Source organism: Mandrillus leucophaeus, unplaced genomic scaffold, assembly GCF_000951045.1.
Source record: "Mandrillus leucophaeus isolate KB7577 unplaced genomic scaffold, Mleu.le_1.0 Scaffold384, whole genome shotgun sequence".
NCBI classification, from domain to species: Eukaryota; Metazoa; Chordata; class Mammalia; order Primates; family Cercopithecidae; genus Mandrillus; species Mandrillus leucophaeus.
The window spans coordinates 2,140,040-2,165,006 of NW_012104076.1; positions in this window are offsets into that span (position 1 = coordinate 2,140,040).

A 24,967-nucleotide genomic window follows, 5' to 3' on the forward strand; every position below is an offset into this window, starting at 1 on the left:
AGGCTGTTAGGCCACAGACTTCAAATGCAACACATCCTATGAGACGGTAGCAGTGACGTAAATATATTTGCACTAGGTGTAAATAATGGATATTAATCTTTCCCTGGAAACAGGCCTTATTAGGTGATAGAAGGGGCATTTAATATCTGAGAGCAGGAGATGTGTGGGGAAGAAGGCATCCCTAACAAGTTGATGGTACCTAGGACATTGGCACTCACTCTACACTGTGCCAGGAGCAGACTCAGGAAAAAGCACATACTGTCTCTCTACCTGCTGCTCCACGTGTCACTTGGCTGGCCTGACAAACTGTCCCTTCCTCCTCTGGGGCCTCAGTGCTTCCATAAACTTTGGAGACCAGGCAGTTCTTGAAGTCCAGCACCCCCCTTCTCTTTTTCAGGGGCACTGGTCACAAATTCAAAGTGGACATCGGATTTCATGGCTTGATGGCGTCGTAATTGTTATTGGAACTAGCCTTGGATGGATTTATGGTAATGAACTCACCTAACAGCAAACCCGGCACTGGCCTCTCTGCAGACAGGATCTTTCCTGAGTGAAGATAATAGAAAACCATTCTGTAAAGGAAAAGCAATACTGACTGGTGACTTTGACTTCAAGTTTAGGAAAAAACACCACTGTTTGGGTTTTTCTGTTGGCCTCTAACTTTAAATGCTACATTGGCCAGTTGCTAACCAACATGGTTTTTGGCCAGAGTCCTGTTTACGTTGGCACCAAATGTATGTATCACAAGCAATTTGTGTATTTCTGGGCATGTGTGTATGAGTCTGTATATATTATAAACTCCAAAACTTTTGAACACAAAGTTTTGTACTCTTTTTACAGATTCTTCTGGCCAAGAAAACAGGCCACTGGCAGGCAGGGCATCCGTGTTCATTAGCGACCTGCTTTCAGGCCACCACACCCCATCACAGCCACCCTTTGGCTTGTCCAATGTGGCATTAAACTCTCTGGCCTCTCTGGACCCCTGTCCTATTGAGTTATGAATGAATGAGGTGGCCCCTGCCCAGTGAGAGGGGTTCTGGGGACAGTGGCTGTTTTCTGTGTCACCTCAGTGTGCAGGCAAATCATCAAGAATGCTTGGGATACGGAGTTTTCTCCTAACCGGGGCCAGAAAGGCTCCATGTTTTTGTGGCTTGGCATTAAGCAAACAACTGCTTTTTTGTTCCCTCCTCAAATTATTTGCCCAAACAAAAGGCAGCTGTCATGGGGAGAAAAGTAGGATTTTTCCAGCGTTTGCCCCTCTCTGCGCCCCTCGCACAGCATGCTTTCGGACTCTGCATTTCCGTAGCTCAGTGTCAGATTTCCAGCCTGCAGAAATGCTCCAGAACGTGAAGCCACCTCCTGCCTCTCCCAGGCCTCCTGACCCAGTGCAATTCCAGAGCTGAAGGCAGCATTCACAGGATGGCACCTTCTCTCTCCAAAACCCCAAAGGGTTTCCCAAGCCTGTAAACCATGAGTTAGAAACATTCCTTCAGGGACTAACAGCTTGGATCAACAGTGAATTCCAGAACAAAGGTTGTTTTCCTTCAAACTCCTATTTCTTTAGAAAGTTGAGAAGTCAGATCTTCTGCCTAACAAGGGACTGTTATTTAATTCAGAGTCATCTCTCAGAAAAGATATGGCTTATCATTTGTATCTCATTAGAATATGATAAAATATGCTAAACAATAAAACCAAATGCTAGAGAGTTTAATCTTCCTCTGAGGCTTGTTGGGATTAGGCCCTGTCCTTATCTGCCCAGCACACTCGGGATTTTCCTGCAAGACTTGGGCCAGGTGTCACCCTCCGGGTTCAGGACTTCTGCACCATCTACCCTGGAGCCACCCTCACTGCCCCCCTGCAAAACTGGGAGACCCAGGCTGCCTCTTCTGCCTCCCCAAGCTCTCGTAGCACTGTCTTGGTTCAGTGTTTACACTCTTCATTCTGAAATAATTTCAGACTTACAGAAAAGTTGCCAAAAAAGTATAAGGAATTCCTGTATACCAGTATTTCTCAACCTTTTTCTGATTATCACCCCCAAAGAAACTTTGCAGCCATTTTTTTCCTAATCACCCTCCTATATGAATTTTCTTTCAGAGACAGGGTCTCGCTCTGTCGCCCAGGCTGGAGTACAGTGATACAATCATAGCTCACTGCAGCCTTAAATTCCTGGGCTCAAGTGATCCTCTCACCTTAGCCTCCTGAGTAGCCGGGGCCACAGGCATGTCACCACGCCTAGCTCCTGACATGAAATTCGACTACCCAGATATACTCTATATCTGCTTATGGACTTTGTGTATATCTGAGCTCTCTATGTAAACAGTAAGGTTTCTTTTATCCCCAAGAACAATTTTCATTCCCTTGAGTATGATATTGCCTCCACGGAGAATATATTTTATATACCGTTCACACAAGTTCCCCAAATGCTAATATTTTACCGTATTTGCTTTACTCTTCTCTCTCTAAATGTGTGTGTATATCACACACACACACACACATATACACATATGCATAAATATATCCATTTGTACATACACATATATACATACATATATAAACAATATATATACATATAAATGATTTTTTCTGAACTATTTGAGAGTAAGTTAAAAACATGATGTCTCTTAGCCCCTAAATATTTTAGAAAGCATTTCCTATAAACAATGACTTTCTTAAAAAAATTTTAAACATTTTCATCCCTTTCCATGTGGCCATAAGTTTCTCAAGGTCAGGAGCCTATGTCTTAATCATTGTCGGAGACTGAGTATCAGGATAGGGCCTGGTATGTAGTAGGAGCTATTATGAAAGAATACATTTCATTATAATGTAGCATATGCCATGCATTTATACATCATTTATATATAATGTAACTATTGTAAAATGAAAGCTTTATTTCAACATAAATGATATCAAATATAGAGTACTATGCATAATAAAAAATACATTGTTGCTGGCAAGTGAATGGAAAATTCAGGGTCAGCAGTATAAACTTCAGTCACAAAGTATTCTATAGTTTCAGAAGCTGGAAGAAATTGGGTGGAAATTTTACAGATTTTGGAAGTTGCTTTGGAAACAGTAAATAACAAAATTGGAGGCTACTTATGGGAGGTCAGTGTCATAGGCCGAGAATGATACTCCACAGTCAGTTGAGCTTTCCAGTCATTTGTAGGAGTCTGCCCTTCCAGGCTCAACACGTATTCTGTTCTTTGGGAGGCAGCAATAATCCGGTAACTCAAACTCTTGTCTTCTTGCATTTACTTACAAGGATTTATTAACCACCTACCACTTAACACGTAAATATTGGAGGCTTGTGAATTTTATTTCTTATTTCCTATGTGTTAGAAAAACAATAAGTGACCTAACTTCTATTTCCCTTGATTTCCTTGATTGCAGAATGGGTGTCCTCATAGTGGGCTCTGTGCCGCCCATAGGCAGTAGTGAATGTGGCACTGAGTATGTCGGAGGCAGATTCTTCATGGATTCTGAAGTGAGCACATTTAGAACAGGATTTCAGGGACTGGATGACCCACATAGAACTTCTTTCAGGAATTTGGCATCATGTGTATGAATATACTCAGTCCAAATAAACCCCCATTCCACAAAGCGTGTAAGAGATGGACAGTCGGCCCTTTGTGTTCACAGGTCTGCGTCTGCCAATTCAGCCAGCCCTGACTGAAAATATTTAGGAAAAATATTACAATTAAAAGTAAGAATATTCGCCTTCTGCCATGAGCAAAAGCTTCCTGAAGCCTCACCAGAAGCTGAACAAATGCTGGCGTCATGCTTGTACATCCTGCAGAACCGTGAGTCAAATAAATATCTTTTCTTTATATTAAAAAAGGAACAATGTAATAATAAAAAGAATATACATGTTTAAAAATACAGTGTAACACCAATTTACATAGTGTTTATATTGCATTCAGTATTATAAGTAATCTAAAGATGATTGAAGATATATGGAAGGATGTACGTAGGTTATATGCAATTTTATATGATGGACTTAAGCATCTGAGGATTATGGTGTAGCAGGGGGTTGGGGGAGAGTCCTGCAATCAAGCTCCTACAGATAATTGACTTTGTGATAAACTGTTTTTGATGAAGCGAGTTTTACCAAGAATGACACAATGTTATTTGACAGTCCTGAGCATAAATGAAAAAAAAAAGTTGTTGGTATTTAATATTCTGATCACAGTTTAAACATTTTCTTGACTTCCTTGCAGACAGCTGACCCCTCCATTGTGTCCTTGAGACTTCTTGTCTCCATGCAGACTTAGGAGGCAGCTTCTTCACTAAGTTATCCCAAATCTCATGAGAGAGCGCTAGAACTTAGGGGGATTGTTTGGGGTGGGGCTGTGAAGAAGGATGTGAGGTTCAATAAATATAGAGCAAGAGGGTGGGGTGCAGTGGTTCACACCTGTAATCCCAGCACTTTGGGAGGCCAAGGCATGCGGATCACCTGAGGTCAGGAATTTGAGACCAGCCTGGCCAAGATGGTGTGAAACCCCGCCTCTACTAAAAATACAAAAATTAGCTGGGTATGACCCCAGCTACTTGGGAGGCTAAGGCAGGAGAATTGCTTGAACCTGGGAGGCAGAGGTTGCAGTGAGCAGAGATCGGGCCACTGCACTCCAGCCTAGGCAACAGAGCAAGACTCCATGTCTTATATGTGTGTATATATATTATATATGTACATATATGTATATTATATATGTACATATGTGTGTGTATATATATTATATACACACACAGCAACAGGATATATACCATGGATTTTGTTTAAACAACAATGTCAATGTTCAGAAGTTATGTATTTCCATTCTTTGTGCCTTAATATTTCCACTGCAACAAATGACCAGGAGAGCTGCTCATATCTTCTAAACTCTGAGACAAGGCACAAATAGGGCTGGAACAAGTGATGACGCATGGCCCAGCATCACTGACTCCTGAGCTAGAAGGGACCACAGGGGTTGTAATATCTTGTAGTGTAATTTCTCTCTCTCTCTCTCTCTCTCTCACACACACACACACACACACACATACACTAAAAAAAAAAAAAAGGCTCTGGAAAGAAAGTGACTTGGTTAAAGTTACAGAGCAATTTACTGGCAAAGCTAAGACTAAAATTAAAGTTTGGCTTCTAGTTTGGGAAGTAGAATTCTTTTTTTAAATGTCCTTTTTGGAAAGTTTGAAGATTAATGGGATGAGAATATGTTTTGTTTCTACTTCTGCTTCTTCAAAGAAATAGTTTGCATAAATTTAAATACTTTATCTACCATTATTTGAAATGATCAAAGAGTCCAATTAAGTTCATATTAATCTGAGACTCAGAAACAGAATAGTTGACTTCGTTCATTTTCATTTTCCCACTTTGCAGATGGGTAAAATAGGGTCTTGCTGAAGGTGGTGGTGTCCCTGTGAGCCCTCTTTGAAGCTCTGGCAGAGTTGGAACAAAGACTTTCTTCCCTAAGCTCGGTGCCTGTTGAATTTCTAGGAGATTACATTGTTCCTTAGTGGTGAAGCCTGGCAGTAAGGGCAGGGAAAGTTTACTTCTACCTCCCTCTCCAAAGCCCCACATGCCCACTACCATTTTGCCATACCCTGGCTCCCTTTTCTTCCCTACAACTAGGATTTTCACCCTGCTAATACGGTGGCACCCCACACCCTAGATTTTTTCCAAACGCCTCTCTCCATTGAAATATATCCATCCTGTGCCCAGCTCCTTAATAGCCCCAGTGATCTACTAGGGCAAGATGGGTCCCAATAGGCTTATCACAAAAATAATCTGAAGCATTGAGTAAGATAGGCAATGTGTTAGTCTTCTCATATCACATCATGCCGTAACTAACTTAACATGCACATGGCTCTAAAATACCTCCCGTTTATGGTAAACTCAAATTTTTAAAGAAATTTAACGTGTTTTATTGAATCATATTTATAGCATATAGCAAAAATGATAAAATACAAAGCTCCTGGCTCATTAAAAACTCTTAAAATGTGATTCCATTTTGAGGGAGACACAAGCAACCATTTTGGGGGAGATACTGATCAGCTAGAGAGTGAACATCTCTGTAATGTGTAGGTCCAGGGTTAGAGTTGCAGGCAGATTTACCTGAAGTAACTAGTAGCATCCAGTGGAATGAAGAAGGTCCTGAAATGCTAGGTGACAATCTGTACAGTCATTGGAAACATGGCTCCTGGTGGGAGAATTTCTTCCTTAGTCCTACAACCTCTAAACCAACGGTGTTCCAGGAATGAGACAAGAACATTTTTACGGTACAGCCTTGAGTGAAATACTAGCAGTACCTTTCCTACTTCTGTGCTTTGATCGGTGATCCATGCTTTCTGACTGTGGGAGAAACATCAGAAATAGAACCACTATTTCTTAGTCAGTGGTTCACAGGATATGCTGCATCCTGCAGGACTCACTTCAAACTTGCATTCTTGTGTCTCCCAGATGGAGCTGGAACCAAGGCTTCAAATGTCCATTCCCAGCTACTCAGGAGGCTGAGGTGGGAGGATCACTTGAGTCCAGGAGGTCGAGGCTGCAGTGAGCTATGATCATATCACTGCACTCCACCCTGAGTGACAGAGTGAGAGACCCTGTCTCAAAAAAAAAAAAAAGTCCATTCCATCATTCCCTAAGACAGCTGCTTCTGGGTGATGGGATACATAGTAATGCCATGAATACCATGAGCATAGGCTGTTGCCTTGCTTCTTTTGCTGAAAAAGGAGTTGACAGGCAAAAGTGACACTTTGTGCAATAATATTTTGGTTAACAAGGTATCTAATGTCCTAACTTAAAAGGGAAATACATATCCACAAGGTGTCCATTCTGTGAGGACAAATCACTGCCTCTTGTGTGATGGAAGGGGTCCAGTGTAATGAACCTTCCTGGAGGCTGATAACTACTTGTCATAGGCTAGTCCTCTTTGGGTATGAGCCTGTATTTGGGCTTAGGATGAGTTGTTGCTATTGGCATGTTACCTGATGACTTAGAACTTTCTTGCAACTGAAGTCCATTTAGTGAGTAGCCACATGGGACAAAAGTGTTCCATACTCTGGGGCCATTTTAAGACCATACCTAGTCGTCATCTTACTTCCCTGTCACCACCAGTCCTACAGTTTTGTTCCTCCAAGTTCTCAATCCCTTAGCCAAGCCTGAAGCCACTTCTCATGAAACAGTGTAGATCTGCACCTAACGCTGCCTAAGATTCTCTGGGAAAAGAAGAACACTTCGTTTACTGTCCAAGGTTCTGCTCACTGGGAGGATTTCTCTTCTTCACTGCCCTTCAGGGCCACCCCTAACAGAAGCTGTAACATGATAGCCATTGACTTCAAGCTGGTGATTTCAAGCTCAGAGCCAACTGCTAAGTAGATACCATGTTTTTTGCTTTTCAGTCAACTCTGTCATGGGAAACTCCTAGAGAATACAGATGTGAGTTGAGGAAAGAGTAGGGATGTGTCCAGAGTGGATATTATCAGGAGTGTGAACCACTAAGTCAATCGACAGCCAGGGCCTGCTTGACCTTACCCTCATAGAAACACTTCATTTGGTGGTGGAGTGCAGCAACATGTGGTTTAGTATATCAGATAATACCCAGTTCATTGATGGGTACTCAGGTAGCACAGCCACCTGATATCCAGTGGATTGGTGTTCTGACAGTGCCAAGGGTTAATAGCTAGTGTAGAGTTTTTCTCAATGATAATAACATGGCTCCTTACACTTCTGAAGTTACCCTCTCACCATAAACAACTAGAAAACTGGAAAAATATAGGATATAGCTAGTTTTTATGTAAATATATAAAAATAAATGAAACAAAATTGGAAAAAGTCAGTGCATGACTTATCGCTCAATGAAAGAATACAAACAAAGTGATCTCTATATGAGTGGCAGCACTCTGCCTGGAATCAATTTGTATATGGCCGTGCAGGGGCAGGGACCCCAGATAGTGCCAGGGGCTCGTTGAGTTAAGAGACGGAGACTAGAAGTTAAGGACACCAAGGTGGGAGAGATTTGCAGAATGGAGTACAGAGAAGTCAGAACTGTGCAGAAAACGAGCTCCATAAATGTGGATACAGGTGTCCTTGAGTCTTTGGCTAAATATCAGTATGCACATACTTAGGGTGAAATACCATGAGGTTGAGCCAAAAAAAAAAAAAAAAAAAAGGGGAAAAAACTGAAATGTAACCTTCCAAGAGTACATAGAGGGGAAAGGAGAGTTTTTGGGCTTAGACCACCCAGAGAATCTCCACTGATCACCTGGGGTCAGGAGGACCATGCCTTGGTTATAGGGCTAAACTATCTCTAGAGTAAGGATTACTACTGACCCTCCCTAAAGCCTTTAAAACAAGCCATAAAGGGATCAAAATGATCACCAAGTAACTGAACAGACTGCAAAATGAACAAGTCAAATACTTTTTTAAAGGAAGAAACAAAATTCAGATATTCAACAATGTAACATTTACAATGTCCAGGATCCAATTTTAAAAGTATGAAACATAAGAGGCAGGAATAAGTGATTTATAACCAGTTGATAAATCAGTCAATAGAAAAAAAATCCCAGAAACATCAGATTTGATGGATTTGTAGATAAAAACTTTAAAGAGCAATTAGAAATGTGCTCAATATATTTACAAATTTGAATTAAAACCAAAATATAAGGAGATAAATGAAAGAAACAAGCCAAACAGAACCATATCAACATCTGAAAAAATCTTGGAGGAACTGTCAGCAAAAAAGATAGCAGAAAAGAAAAAATTAGTGATTTAAAAAGATCATAATAGAAACAAAGCACGGGGGTAAAAGAGACTAAAAGTGAGTGAACAGAGTTTTAGTGATGTAAGGGACTAGATCAAGTGGTCTAAGATACGTGTAATTGTAATCCAGGAGGGAAAAGAAAGGAAAAAACAAAACAAAACAAAATGTTGAAGAAATAATGGGTGAAATATTTTCAAATCTGATGAAAGTTACAAATCAACATATCGAATAGGTCAACAAATTCCAAGCAAGATAAACAGAAAGAAAATAACACTAAGGCACTTCATAATCAATTTGGTGAAAAACCAGAGATAAAAGGAGCATCTTAAATGCAGCCAGAGTGGGGAAGAGCACATTACATAAAGAAGAAGAAAGATAGGATTAATTGCAGACTTCTCATCAGAATCAGTGCAAACCAAAAGGCAATAAAATGGTATCTTTTCAATGCTGTGAGGAAGAAGAAAAAAACCTGTCAACTCAGAATTCTACATCTATCTGTTGTTCTGTTGATTAATGGATCATCTGTGTATTGTCATTTAAAAAGTACAGTGTTCAGAAATACTTCCAAGCATATTTATCAATTGATTTTTGACATGGTTATTCAGTGGAGAAAGCATAGTTTTTTCAACAAGCGGTACACAAACAACTGGATATTCGTATGGAAAAATGAACCTCAACTTTTGCCATACACTATATGCAAAGTTTAATTAGAATTGGATAATGGAACTACTGAGAGCTAATGGTATAAAATTTCTAGAAGAAACATAGCAGAAAATCTCTGTGGCTTAAAGTTAGTCAAAATGTGTTAGATAGGAGACAAATAGCAAACCATTAAATAAAATGTGATAATTGAACTTTATCAAAATTTAAAACTCTTGCTCTTTGGAAAATTCCACTAAGAAGATGAAAAGGTAAGCCACAGATCAGGAGAAAATGTTCACGGTACATTTATCTGACAAATAACTTGTTTCTAGATTATATAGAAAGCTTTTACAACTCCATAATTTAAAAAACAATTAAAATGGGGCAAAAATGTAATTAACCAGCCCACGATAAGATGCTCATCATTATTAGACATCAGGAAAGGAATATTTAAACCACAATTAAACACTACTATATACTCATTAAGACAGCTAACATTTAACACATTGAAAATATCAAATATCAATGTCAAAAACATCTCATATACAAGGTCATTTTGAGAAACAGTTCATTAATTTCTTATAAAGTTAAATATGCATTTACCATATGTCCCTGAAATTTCTTATAGATATTTAGCCAAGAGAAATGAAAATATACGTCCATAAAAAGATAACACAGGAATATTTATAGTAGCTTTATTCGTGAGAACCAAAACCTGTAAACAACACAAATGTTTGTTAACAGGTAAGGAAACTGTGGTATGTCCATACAATGAAATACTTAATCATTAAGAAGGAACAAACTGCTGATACTACTGATACATGTAAAGCACAGAAGAATCTTAGAAACATTATATTGAAAAAGTTCAGACCCCAAGTATACTGTATACTACATGATTTCATTTATATAAAACTCTAGAAAAGATAAACCAAATGTATGATGACAGAAGATGAGTAGTTGAGTGGGGCTAGGTTCAAGGAAGAATTGGTGCAAAGGAGCAAAATTCTGGTTTGATCAAAATGCTCCTTATCTTGATTTTGCTGAAGTTTTCCAGGTGTATAAATTTATCAAAAGTCATTGGACTGTCCACTTAAAATGTTACATTTTATTGCATGTAAATTATATCTCGGTAAAGTTGACTCAAAAAAATAAAAAAATACACTAACTTGCTATTGAGGGCAAACCTTTGCCCTCAAACTCCAGGGTTCTTTATTGTGATTCTTCTGTCAGGCCTTGGCATGGGGTCCATATAATATCCTGAACAGTGACTCTTCAAGCACCATTAGGTTAATTAATCATAAGACCTACGAGTAGAATTGCTTACTTTATGGCCTGAATCAACTACTTTTGTTTTGGACCCTTTATTAGTCTGTTTTCATGCTGCCAATAAAGACATACCAGAGACCAGGTAATTTACAAAGGAAAGAGGTTTAATTGACTCGCAGTTCCACATGGCTGGGGAGGCCTCACAATCCTGGCAGAAGGTGAATGAGGAACAAAGTCACGTCTTACATGGCAGCAGGCAAGAGAGCTTTTGCAGGAGAACTCCCATTTATGAAACCATTAGATCTTGTGAGACTTTTTCACTACCACAAGAACAGTATGGGGAAAATGATCCCCATGATTCAGTTATCTCCACCTGACCCCACCCTTAACACATGGGAATTATTACCATTCAAAATGAGATTTGGGTGGGGACTCAGCCAAACCATATCAGACCCCATTCAAAGACAGTAACCAATGCATCATTCAGCAACAAGGTTCAGAGGAATACATCCTTATGCGGAATACATCCTTATATGTTGCCTTCAGAAATCCAAAGAGGGGCTAGGTGCAGTGGCTCATGACTGTAATCCTAGCACTTTGGGAGGCTGAGGCAGGTGGATCACTTGAGGTCAGGAGTTTGAGAAAAGCCTGGCCAACATGGCAAAACACTATCTCTACTAAAAATACAAAAAATAGCTGGGCATGGTGGAACATGCCTGTAATCCCAGCTATTTGGGAGACTGAGGTAGGAGAACCTCCAGAACCTGGGAGGCAGAGGTTGCAGTGAGCCACCAAGATTGTACCACTCCACTCCAGCCTGGGTGACAGAACAAGATTCAATCAATCAATCACCAACCAACCAAGCAACCAACCAAAGAGGGCTGGGTATGGTGGCTCATACCTATAATCCCAGCATTTTGGGAGGCTGAGCTGTGAGGACAGCTTGAGGCCAGGAGTTTGAGACAGGCCTGGGCAACATAGTGAGGCCCTGTCTCTACTATAAGTAAATAAGTAAGTAAGTAAATAAATAAATAAATAAATAAATAAATAAATCAGCCAGTTATGGTAGCTCATGCTTGAATTCCTAGCTATTTAGGAGGCTGTGGCAGGAGGATTGCTTGAGTGCAGGAGTTTGAGGCTACGGTGAGCTATGATCACACCACTGCTCTCCAGCCTCAGTGACAGAGACCCTGTCTCTAAGAAAAATAAAAATTAAGTCGAAGAGAGATAATTAACATATTGCTTGTTTTTAGTTGGGGGATATGCATGGTTCAGGAATTTTTCTTCCCATTTTGTAGGGGATATTCTGATATATAGTTATCTGAACTTCTAGAAACATCTATCCCTGAAATCCCTGAGTTTCCAATGGATGCGTCTCAATCTTCTGATATACATGTGTTTGACAAGACATTTAGGGTATTTGCTCCTGCCTGATCACTTGATCTATTATTAGCATGATATCATCTAAATTGTGGTCCAGCATAAAGTTTTGTCAGTTAATAAAGAGATCAAAGATCTTATTGCCATAAGTTATGGTATGAAGCAAAATAATTAATGCAGCTTTGAGACCAGGATGGTGAATGTATGCTGTTATTCCTCTCAGGTAAAAGCAACTTTCTTCTAATACAGAAAATGTATTCACCAGATCAGTAGACTCATGGCAAACTCACAGAGTAAAGACAGCAGCAGCATCAATTGTACTCATCACCTTACAACACTTAAAATAATACACTGTCTTTCTCCAACACTTAAAATAATACGCTGTCTTTTTCCAACATGCATCTGATTTTTTGCAGCAGTCAAATAGATCAGTTAACTAGAGAGTTGTAACAGAGATGACTTCCCTTGCAACTTTAAAGTCTTTGTTGCTAAAATAATTGTGTTAGGCTGCCAGGGATGTGATGATGCATTTACTTCATTACTTTGGTATGGAGGGGGTGGCACAAATGCTTCTATTTTACCCATTGTATCATAAAAGCCCCGATTCTTCAAGTCAAAGGGTCAATGTGGTGGTTCTAGGAGTTGCTGAGTACACCTATTCAAACTACATTCTTAAGAACTATGAAAATAACAAAAAGATATGTTCACAGATTATTCTAGGCCCAAGTGAGATTGAAGTAGCCTCACATTCAAGTTATCAGTGAACTCCCCTAAACGTCCATTTTAACTTATGCGCTGTGGTGATTGTCTGGAACCATAATGATTAGCATTGGTTTTGAGTTGCTGTCCAATAATCCCTAAAATGTCCAGGTAGTTCTATTTTTCTAGTCCAAAATTATGTGTAACTTGCTGCAGTTTCCTTTGAGGAACTAGAATGAATATTTAGAGTTTTCTAAGTGCGGTCCCTAGACTAGCCGCGTCAGTATCACCTGGGAAATTCTCAAAAATGAAAATTCTCAGGACCCACCCCAGGCCCCATTAATCTTAAACTCTGGGAGTGGAACCTAGCGATCTGCCTTTTAACAAGTCCATATAGGGATTCTGGGACACACCAGAATTTGAGGTCCACTGATTTAAAGTGCATACTTATGATGGGATGATGGGTTTTTATTTTCTTTCTCTTTCTCTCTAAACATAAGCATCCTCTCTTCATTCAAGGGGCCCTGGATCTATGAACTGACTCAGATCTGAGAATTGTGAATCTATTACTGTGATTTGGTTAGACCTCTGTTCACTAAACCTATAGCTCTTAGAATTATGTGATCATGTAGGACCTTAGTTATATGCTCATTCATTGTGCATCTAAGACTCCTGACCCATGAGATATGATACGCTGTATTCCCAGTACTTGGCAAGACCAGGCCCTTTCCTTAAAGAAGCTCAGGCTAGATGGATGAAGCAGATCTTGCTGAGGAATATGCTTCAAGGACAGCCTGGAAGAGCCAGCAGCTCTGATTTTAAAAGGAGAGAGAAGAAACAGATCTCTGGTTGAAGTATGAACAGGCCAGGCAAACTAAGGCCAGGAGTGGAATGCCCAGGGCATTTATGGATCAATGTTCTGCCCCTTTTTGAATTTATGGGTGGAGTGCTCCCATCTCAGCCAACCATGCCCAGAGCTGGCATCTGCAGAACAGGAAGAAAGCAGTGGTATTAGGAACTCACCGTGCTTCAATTTAGGCAATGTTAGCACTGTACCTCCAGCTAACAGATGAGATGGACTCTCTGTGGCTGAGATGAGACCCTCAAGAGAAAATTAAGTGGTCGTAGCAGGAAAAATGGTTTGGTCACTGATGTGCTTTGGCTCTGTGTCCACACCCAAATCTCACCTTGGATTGTAATAATCCCCACATGTCAAGGGTGGGACCAGGTGGAGGTAATTGAATCATGGGGGTGATTTCCCCCATTTCCCCCATGCTGTTCTTGTGATAGCAAGTGAGTGCTCACAAGATCTGACGGTTTTATAAGGAGCCTCCCCCTTCGCTCGGCAGTTATTCTCTCTCCTGCCGCCCTATGAGAAGTACCTTCTGCCATGATTGTAAGTTTCCTGAGGCCTCCCCAGCCAAGTGAAACTGTGGGTCAGTTAAACCTCTTTCTCTTATAAATTACCCAATCTGTTATGTCTTTATTAGCAGTGTGAGAATGGACTAATACAGTCATATACCCTTAACATTGTTAACTATTATAATGTTCGTTAACTGCAATAAACTTTTCCTCCTGCGATTAGGCAGAAACCTGTTGTAGTGAAACACTGCCCAACTGACCTTGGTGGACTGCATGACGCCAGCTGACCATGGCACCCCCATACTGAGGGTCCTGCAAACAGCACTGATTGGATAGGAGACTGGCCTTGCAAACATTCTTTCCTGATAAGAAACCACAGACCTTAAGCCAGTTCCAGCTGGCTTACAGAGACTATGCACAAGATGTCTCTGTGCCCTATAGTTCACCTTTTGATGTAAAAGCCAAATTCAACCTCATCTTGATGTTAAAATCCCACCCCAAAATGAACATGGGATGTATGTCATATATGTGTTAACTCACTGCATGTGCACTAGATTTTCTCCATAAATATTCATAGACATCCCCCAAACGTGATGAATATGCATGTTAAACCCTAGAAGGCTTAAATACCTGTTTCCTCTCCTTCTGTGTAGCATGTGCTCTCTGTTCCCCGGGAGGCTACATCCCCAACCTGCAGATTGTTACTCTGGAAATAACACTTTTTCCTTTATCCTTCCTCCACAGATCTCATGTTCATTTTATTAACAGCAGTAATTATTACCTTGTTTTCTTGTATCTTAAGTGACTTACTGAGGTGGGAGAATCACCCAAGACATCTTAGAAATACACATCCTGGAATGAGATATCCTACCTTACTGGGGGTTGCCCAGGAAATGACCCCATTAAGATGACTTCCCAGAGTTCACAGGGCAGAGAGATGGGATTGTTAGCGGTAGAAGAAGGCCTGTGGGAGAGGTGGAGTGAAAGAGATCATGTGGTCCACAGAGAGAAGATGAAGGCCTTGGCTTTTGAGAATGGTTTCTGTGGCACCAAATGCATTCCAGTAGAGTATCCAGAAGTCTCCTGGTGCCAGCAAAGGCTTTTGCTGAGGGAGACATGAGAACTGCTCCCGAGTTGCTGGGTCCTGTAAGAGCACTGAGGATGGCCTATTTTTGTTTTATTTCTCTCCTCTCTTTTTTTTTTTTTAAATAATGATCACCAAATTCCTGCCATTCTTTGTATGCAACACCCATTAAACCTAAACGATTCTCCAAGACAAAGAAAACACCATGTCTAGGGACGTATGCCAGTAAGAAGTCCATGACCCTTTCTTGCTGGGGCACTGGTATTTTTAAAGCAACAAATGCATGATATCAAATGTCCCATAGGCTCCCTAACTGAGCAGATCCAACAACTGTCTCAGAGAAGAAACAAACTGGGAAATGCCCCCAAATGACTATGGGGTGCCCACAAAAACAGACCATCAAATTCCTATCCCTCATCAGGAAGGCAGGGGGCAGGGTATGTGTGTAAGAGAGAGGGAGAGTGAGCTGCTTGTCATGGCGCTGGGAACCCACTGTTGTCCCCTTATAGGCATAGATGATGACTGTTGGACCTTCCGCTCACTCCTAGAAAAACACAAGACACAACAAGTTTCTTGCCAAGGACACATTCCACCCAGAGGTCTTTGCCTCAAGGCAAAAATGTTGACCATTTTGCCCCCTCCGCAAGGCCTTCTGGCAGATGACAACCCCCCTGTGGCTATGTGAATAATTCGCTCTGTTCTGGAGCTTGTGGACAGAGCAAGCTCTGCGGTGCCCAGCCAGGGCCAGTGAGGCCGAGGGCTGAGCAGGTGGCACTGAGCCTCTGAGTTCCCTGTCACTGCCCCATTGGGCTCCTCTGCGGGCCAGAGCCACAGCCACAGCTGTACGCTGCTTCTGATTGTTTTTCAGCAGCAAGCGAAGGCAAAGGTAGAAGAAAGGGAAATTCAATCTCCAGTGAATGGTAATATTTTGCTTTCTCTAATCCTATTCAGGTGGTGACTGTAGCAAAAAGGAAAAACAGGCCAACATGCAGGAAGGATAAAAACCCTGATTATTACCCCAATGAATGCCAGTTGGCTGAATTGAATTCAAGTCCCAGTGATGCATTATTAATGGGCCTCAAGTTCCAACCTGAGGTTGAAGATGGAGCTTATGTGAAGTGGGAGGGGGCAGCTGTGGGAGGGTCTCTCTCTGGAGAGGGGCTGGGCCAAGGGAGCAGGCAGCCTCCGAGCCTGTCCCAGACCACAGCTGGCTGCATGCCGGGGGCTTCCTCCAGGACCGCCTACTGCACAGCTGCGACTCTGCTCCCTTTCTCTCAGGGCCCTGCTGCAGGTGATTTATTCTCCCCTGGAGCCTCCCCGAGGTCGGACTTGGGGAGACAGTGTGCAGAGAGGTTGGGGGGAACCACACTCCATCTTCTCCATTCTCTAGTGAGGGCCTCCCCAGTGAGGAGAGTGGAAAACACTGTCTTGCATGAATAACATGCCTTCTCCTTAGCTCTTTTGAAGAGCTCAGAGCACCTAGCAGACAGGATGTTCTTCACCCTCAGCAACTCCCTGAGGCTGAATCAGATTTTGATCCCCTCTCCCATTTTTTTTTAATAGATGAAGAAATGACAGCCCCAAGCTATTGATGTCTGTGAGTCAGCTGGCTGCAGCCAGAAGCTGTGTTGGGATATCAGGAAGCAGACAGGGAAGAGCCGCTCTGGTCAGAGTCCTTCACAGAAGCAAAACATCTCTGGGCTAACCCCATGCTCAATCATTGCAGGCACATGAAAGAGATCCTAACCATTTTAGAAGTCCTGGCATATGTAATACCTTGTCTCAGAAGATAGTCAACTAATAGGGTTTTTGTCTGTCTATTTTAACTAGCAAAGGGTTTCTCTTCTAAGAGTATGCTACTAGGTCATGTAGAAATATCATCACAGCTCCACCCAAGCAGGTGCAAAGCAGAGGAGAAATACGGCTTCTTTCAAACTGGAGTCCTGTTGAGCTCAGGTAGTGAAGGCAAAACTCTGTCAGATGTCTCTGAGAGATGATTCCCAGATTTTTCTGCCAAATGGATGGAACAAGAAGAGAGGCCCAGACTTCTGAGTCTTAAGTGTTGTCTACGTCCATAATCTTCTTTTGCCTTTATATTTGTGCAGACTGTTGCTAACCTATCTCATGGCCTCTAGACTTCCTTTTACCACATTATGGAAACAATGATTTTTCAAAAAACCAAAATCTGATCATGATCATGCCACTCTTATACTGAAAACATACAATGTTCATGGCCTTCAAAATAAAACTCAGACTTCTTAGCATAGCATGAAAGGCCCCTGTCTGTTTCACGGGCATATGAAAGGCTCATTAATTCATTCATTTGTTTGGACATCAAACTGAAATTTACTGGGTGGCTAGTATTTCCCAGTCATTCACCAGGCACTGGGAATATACTGCTTCTTCCAGTGCCTAAAACATGATCTGACCAAGACTCAATGAAATCTACTTCTAAGAGCTCAGCTCTCGCTCTGCATATAACTACATTCTTGCCTCTTTGATCAGCTAGCTTAACTGGTCCATGAGTTTTCTTCTTTATCCCTCCTGTGCTTCTCAAATGCCACTCTTGAGTGCCGTGATAAGACATGGTGCAGTAATTGGGTATTTTTGATCTGTTTCTCCACTTGGTCTATGAGTCTTTTGAGGGCAGGGACTTTGTCTTATGAGCCTTTGGCATAGGGCTCAACTCATGGTAGGTGACTATAGTGGTCATGGTTCCACTGCTGCATTGACTTTGGCCAATGAGATGTGAGGAAAAGCCTCCTCTGGGCTTCTGGGAGAGAAATCTCTTTAAGTGACTGTGCCTTGTTTTCTCTGGGGTGTTGTATCTGGAAGTGACACCCAGAACTGCTGCAGCCACTTTGCTGTCCAAATGGAACTAGCTTTCTAAACAAACCGATGATGATGACAGCGGAGTGGAGAGATGGAGGGAACCTTAGCCTGAGATCATCCTACTTCTAGACTTGAAATAATGTAAATTACAAATGTCTTACGGCTTAAGCCATTCCAAGTCAAAGTCTTCCCTTTCCTTCCTTTTCCCTCCTCCTCTTCTCATTCTCCCTTTTCTTTTCCCTCCCTTTCCTTCTTGTCCTCCTCCTTCTTTTCCTTTCTTTATCCTGCTAACATCTTCCTGATTTGAAGGTTAACACCAATCTTTTGTTGGATTGACTGTGTAGGGTCCAGCAACTGAGTCCGATTGACAGCATCTGACCTTAATGGTCTTCTCTGGCCCACTAAGCTACAGGCTCTTTGAGAAAAGGAAATCTATTTTGTCTAAAATCACCCTATTCCTCTCCTCTCCCAAGTGTCTACCTAATGCCTGCTATGTAGTAAGAAGCTTCATAAAGTTTTGTACAATTGAGTTGGTCTTCAACTACTTTTTTCCTTAATCATGATTTATGACTAATCTTTGCACCACATAAGTCTGCATTTCACTCTGTACTATTGTTTTCACATTTTTTTTCTCATTGGAAGGCTTGCACTCCCCAACAGGCTGTTAAGGTCCTAGAGAATGGCATCTGAGACTCATCTCATAGGTCTGTGGTAGCCTACACAGCTCTCAGCATTTGTAGGGCTCTTAAGGGGCCTTCCTGATGAAGTAAGCCTCTGAAACCTTGGATAGCATTGACTCTGTGTCCATATTCATAATTACGCACTTTATGCTTGTGCTGACCACTATTGCATGCTGGTCTCAGTTCCTTCATGATAGAAGTTCTCATCTCCTTCTTCTTTATGCTAGACTATGCTAGGCATGGCGTTGGCATTAATAAAGGCTTTCTGATTCATAGATGAGAATATTAAACTATTGTTTCCCCACAGATCATATCCCACAAGGCTATTCTGATGAACTTAAACCTCTCAAGGACTGGTGTAGTGAGGGTGGAACTAATATTTTTTAGTGTTTTTTGGGATGCAAGGCTGTTTTTGGAAGTGACACCACACACTGATATTCTTGCCAGCCATTAAGATAGTTTTGATGTTATCTGTAGGTAATTATGGGAAGCTGAGTTTTCTTTCTCAGTCAGACAGTTCTGTTTTTGAAGCTCCACTTCTTAGGTATATGCCTGTGGGTCTCCAAAGAACCATGCACTCACAACTACTGTTTGCTGAAAGGGCCCTTGGCACCCTGTGTTCTGTCCTTAAGAAGTCCTCTGACAAGCTGTTACAGCTGCCTGAGTTTCAGGCCTTGCCACATGACTGATATTCAAGAATACAACTCAGCACTTTAAATTATTTACACCAACTCCCAACAAATAACCAACCAGGGAGAAGTAAATATAGGGCCCTATGCATTTCCATTCCTTCACTGCCACTGTAAACAGAGTTTCTCCTATCTTGGTGATGGATTTTGACCGTGGTTATAACACAGCACCTCCCAGACACATTTTAAAGCCTTAAAACCAAGAGAAAACAGGGATTGAGTAAGAGTCAACAAATCTGTCCTCATGTTTTCCTCATTTTATTTATCAGAGTGGCCTAGCTCCCCTCTCCAAATCCAAAGAACAGGTGTTCTTTGAAGAATGGTTATGCATTCTCTGCCTTGTTTCATTCTACCTAAGCATGAAGGTGGTGGTGGTGATGAACGAAGGGTGAATCATATGCATGTTTGTGTATCAAGAGCATTCACAATATGTAGGAGGGAATGCTGGAAAGCTGGGCTTTTACTCTAATCTCTTGTGTCGGTGCTCTACAACCAATCAAAATATCGCAGTTTAAGACAACTTTTGACAGGTAAGGCAGTCTGCTGCAGTCCCTAGAAGCTGCAGAGATGTGCAAGACATATTCAGACCCTCCAGGGATGCTATGAGAGATCAGCAATTTAAAAAAGGACGAAGAACTTTTTTCAAAATAAAAAAGTTTTACTAAAAATTTTTTTGTAAAATTAATTTGCTGTCATTAAAATTGACATGAAGTAGAAAAGTGTAGTAAAGGGAGTACTTCCCCACTTCTAATCTCATGGACAGGCACTATTAATAATTTTGCTGTAGCCTTTCAGAATTTTTATGTGTATGAAATGTGCATTCTTATGGAATTGATGCATATTACGCTGACTGTTCTCTAAGCTGTATCATTACATGTAGATATATCTTATCCTTGCTTTACTTTCATTGGCTGCGTAATATTCCATCATATGTGTAACACAATGTCTTGTCTTGGATGGACATTTCAGTTCTCTTTTACTCCTTTAGAATTAGTGTTGCAGTGAACATCCTTGTTCATTTATTCTTTTGCACTTGTTAAACCAGCTTCTGCTTGGGGAAGATCAAGGAATATTTCAGAGAAAAGGTGGGATATTTGTAGGGCTGGAAGGCAGGAGGCAGGAAACAGCATGAACAAGAGTAGAAGGAAGAGGGTCCATTCACAGCTCTGTAAGAAGACCAATAAGTTATGTGGTCTCAATCTTCGGTAACTTTTAAAATGAAGGAGTTGGGGTGAAGGGACAGTTGACAAGGGAACATACATTCAGGTTTACATCTTTTGAGTGTGCAGTGATGTCATGATACTCACATCTGTCTGGGAATGGAGGATATTGGGAGGATGGGAGCCACTGGAGACCGGAAGGCTTTCCTGGTAGCACTGGGAAAGCTAAGACACATGAAAGAGACATTGTGAAACGATGATTCAACAGGGTTTGTACGTGAAGAGAGTCAGTAGAGTAACATGCAAAGTTTCTTCATCCATAAAATGGGGCAATTCCCAAACTCTGGGGGGTGTTATGAACACCAATCAAAATAATGGGTGATTTTTCAATAAGTAGCAGTTACTACTATAACGACATTTAATTTGGTTTATGAACTTTCTCTGTAGTTCCCTAAATAATGGTTATCCCAACATGGGTTCAGAGTTGCTAGTTTATGGTATAAAGAGGGTGGATTACAATGACCTTTTCAGATAGCAACTGTGAAGTCACTGAAGAGGGTTGGCTGTGTTTTCTCAGTGATTCAGTGGAAACTTAAGATTTACCTCCAAAGATCTATATCTGGACTAAATACTTCGGGCACTTTCACATCTGTGGTTACTGAGTTAAATTTTCCTTTTATCTAATTCAGTCACCCCCACCCACCAAATTATAGAGACTTGTTTTTGCTTTTCCAGCAGAAAGGATGAGGAGACACACTCCAAATATTTAGTCAGTTTCAGAACTGTGTGTTGTTCAAAGCACCTTCAAGTACTAGGTTTCTCGAAATAAGAAACTCTATCATCTTACACTGCTGTGTTCCCTTTGGCAGGAGCCTGAACTTGAACCATCCACTTCAAGTACATAACACGCAGCTATTTGCAGGGAAAGAATAACAACCTGAGAGTCTGGAGAGCGAGATTCTAGGCTCAACTTTTTCTCCATCTGGCTGGGGCCACTTCTCTGGGCCTCAATTTTCTTATCAGTAAAATGAGAGGACTGAACCTAATGTTGTGTTCCTTGTTTGTGGGACATCATGACCTCTGGGTGCAAACTCCTTGAGAGGTTGATGGGTCAGTATCATGAGGCCTGTTTTGCAGATTTGAAAATGGAAACCCAAAGAGGTGAAGGACTTGGATAAACCAAATGCGATTCCCCAAGAGATGAGACCAGAACCCCCATTCATCCCTTTCTGTAGTTAACTCTTACTCCTCCTTAGGGATTTCATTCCAGCATTGCTTCTTCCACATAGCTTCCCCTGACCCTCCGTCCAAATTAGGTTAGAGGCAATGTCTTGGGACGCCATAGAACTCTATACTTCCTCTCTTAAGATGAAACCAGAATCCATGCCTCCTAGCTGATTGCTAACAGGTAATGCTGTTTTCTGAAAGTTTCTGAGTTCCATTAGGAAAGACAGAAGGTCAGGTGTCTGACTTCCTTTAGGCGGACAACCACTGTCCACCACTAGGCAGCCACCACCTCAGGGGCCACCAATATCTCTTCACTTCTCGCCCCCTCTTCGTGCTCTTCTTACGGATACACTAAACATCTTTGCGTTTTCATGGGCCGCACTCCCTCCCACCTCCTGGTCTTTGCATAAACTGGGTTTATTTGGGGGGCTTGGAAATTTTCCCTCCCATTAATCCATTTCTGTAGTTAACTCTTACTCCTCCTCAAGGTTCCCATTCCATCACTGCCTCTTCCAGATAGCTTTCCCTCACCCTTCCTCCAAGCTGGGTTAGAGGCAATGTCTCAGGACACCATGGAGCTCTGTACTTCCCCAATCATTGTGATCATAGTATTTACCACCCCACACGGTAAACACCTGTTCATTCATGTCACAGATGAAATGTGCTTAATAGTTCCAAATCATAGTGGCTTACACAAGAGAAACGTCTAATTTCTTTTATGTAACATCAAATTTGGCGATACACTGTTTAGAGCTTTATGATCAACAGGAACTTGGGTTCTTAAAGCTTTTTGTTCCAATATCTTTGGTGTTACCTCATGGCTGCAAGATGGCTGTTGGAGCGGAAGCATCACAACCACAAAAGGGGCAGGAACAAAAGGAAATAACTCCCAGATGAGTCAGCCCACTTTAGGAAATCTTTCTGTAAGCTCTACCGAAAACCATCTCCTTGCCTGTGTTTAGCTGCTATGTAGTGTTTTACCACCCTGGAAAATACTAGATGCCCTTGGTAAGGTAGAAGGAGAGAGTAGCTGTGGGCAGGAGTAGGGTGGGCAATCAGAAGTCTCTGCCACCCCAGCTACTCAAGGCGTGGTGGGCAGTCCATGTCAGTCTATAAGCAGATAAACACAGGAACATGGACATTTAGACATTTTGTAACAATTTGACATTGGCATGGCATGACATCAGTCCAGTGGATAGGAAAGGAATCCATAGCAGCTGGGGCTCCACCACACAGAGGCTGAAAAGCCCTGGTTTCTGAGGCCTTCTGTCTCTGTCTCCCCGACAAGGGCACAACTGTCATGAGGGCAGGTAAGCTGCACGCCCTGTTGTACTCACAGGTCCTGCTGCACCATGACAGGAAGAGGGGCTTAACGGGCCTTTGAAGCAGGATGAGCAGGGACCCACTCATCACCACCTGGTTCTAGCTCAGCTCGCTTTCTGTCATTGGTTTGAGGTTCTTTCCTCTCCCGTTTCCCCTCATGATCTTCTGTCTTGCTTTCTCTTTCCCTCCTGACAGCATCTCCTTGGTCCCTCTTTCTCTTCTACCTCTTGAATGTGATGACTCCCAGGCTTCACCCTGGAGCCCTCTGCTCCTCTCTCTCTGCATGCTGTCCCTCAGGGCCTGCCAACTTCAGCACTTTCCCTACTGCAGGACAAGGACTCCCAGGTCCCCGCAGGGCTGGGCTCCCTCTAAACCCAGTGTTCTCCTGCATGTCTCTCCTCCCCTAAGTCAAGCTGACACCCAGGATGGGACCACAGTCCCCAGCTTGAACAAGAAGAGTTCTTCCATTTTTCTGTGGCCCTTTCCCCACTTTTCATCTTCTTCTAGCTTCCCCAGACTGCTCTAATAAAATACCATGAACTGAATGCCCTAAGAAAACCAGTTTCTCTCTCACTGTTCTGGAGGCTGGCAGTCTGGAAGCATGGTGTTGGCAGGGCCCTCTCTGAAACCTCTGGGACCTTCCAGCTTCTGGAACCCCAGCTGTCCTTGGCTTGAGGCAGGAATCTCCAGTATCCCCTTCCATCTTCACAGGGCTTCCCTTCCCCAGTGTCTCTGTGTCTTCACTTGGCTATCGTCTCCTCTGTGTCTCTGTCTTCTAAAAAATCCCCCTGTCATATTGGATGAGGAACCCACCTTACTCCCGTGTGACCTCACCTAAACTAATAATATCAACAAAGTCCCCGTTCCCTAGCACCACATCCTGAGGTCCTGGGGAACACAAATGAATGCATAACATTTCCTTTCCTCTTCCTTTTCATAATTCTTACTTACTGGAAATGTTCATTGAGGTCTCCAAGATGCAGACTCTGAGGCAGAGTTCAAGGTGTTTTTAGGAAGGGCTTCGGGGATCAACCCCCCTGGAAGGGTGGGCCAGGGACCAGGATTAGGCAGAGGGAGAAGTGGGTCTTTGAAGCAGGGCAAGGCCAGCCTGCTGGCACTAAAAGGGCTCTTCAGCCAGCTGTAACTTGGGCCCAAATGGTCATGTCTTCTGTGATGAACTGAACTGGTTTGAGGGATTTTCAATGCTAAAACTAGAAGCATCTCAGGCCGAGGGAATGGTTGTCACCTTTACACTTCTGCATCAGTCAGTCATACGGGGTGGGTAGAGGCTCCGTATCTGGTAGCCAGAATAGTAGATGTAATCTGAGCACTTCCTTCCTGACAGTGAAGAGAGAATGTACCTGAAAACAGATTTTAATAACCTCTAGTGGCTTTCCATCAAGAAAATTTGAACAGGAAAGTGACAAAATATTCATCCTCAGGTTTCTCTCTCAAAAGCCCTTGTATGAAGGCTACATCTGCCTGAGCAGCTCCACAAGCCAGCCTCCACCATCTGACCTAGCTCTGGGACCATTGGCTGTAGGCAGCCGAGGAGGGACCCTCTGTTTTCCCTCTTCCCCTTTGCTCACAGGAGTGCCCTGTGGAACCCACATCCCATTTCTCCCAACTGCTCAGACTCCTCTGACTCAAGGCCCATACCCTTTGGGACTGTGTGAAACCCAAGTAGCTTCAGGGATTGATCTCCCTCAAGACATGCCAGGACCCCCAGCCTTACACCAGGCCAAGAGGGGCCCCTGTTTTGGGGCTATGGGCTGATGGCCATAGTTCTCTTTGTCAAACCACAGTGTTTTTCATACAAGAGGAAGGAGCGGTACTGCGTGAGAAACTCCCCGCTCAAGGCTACACC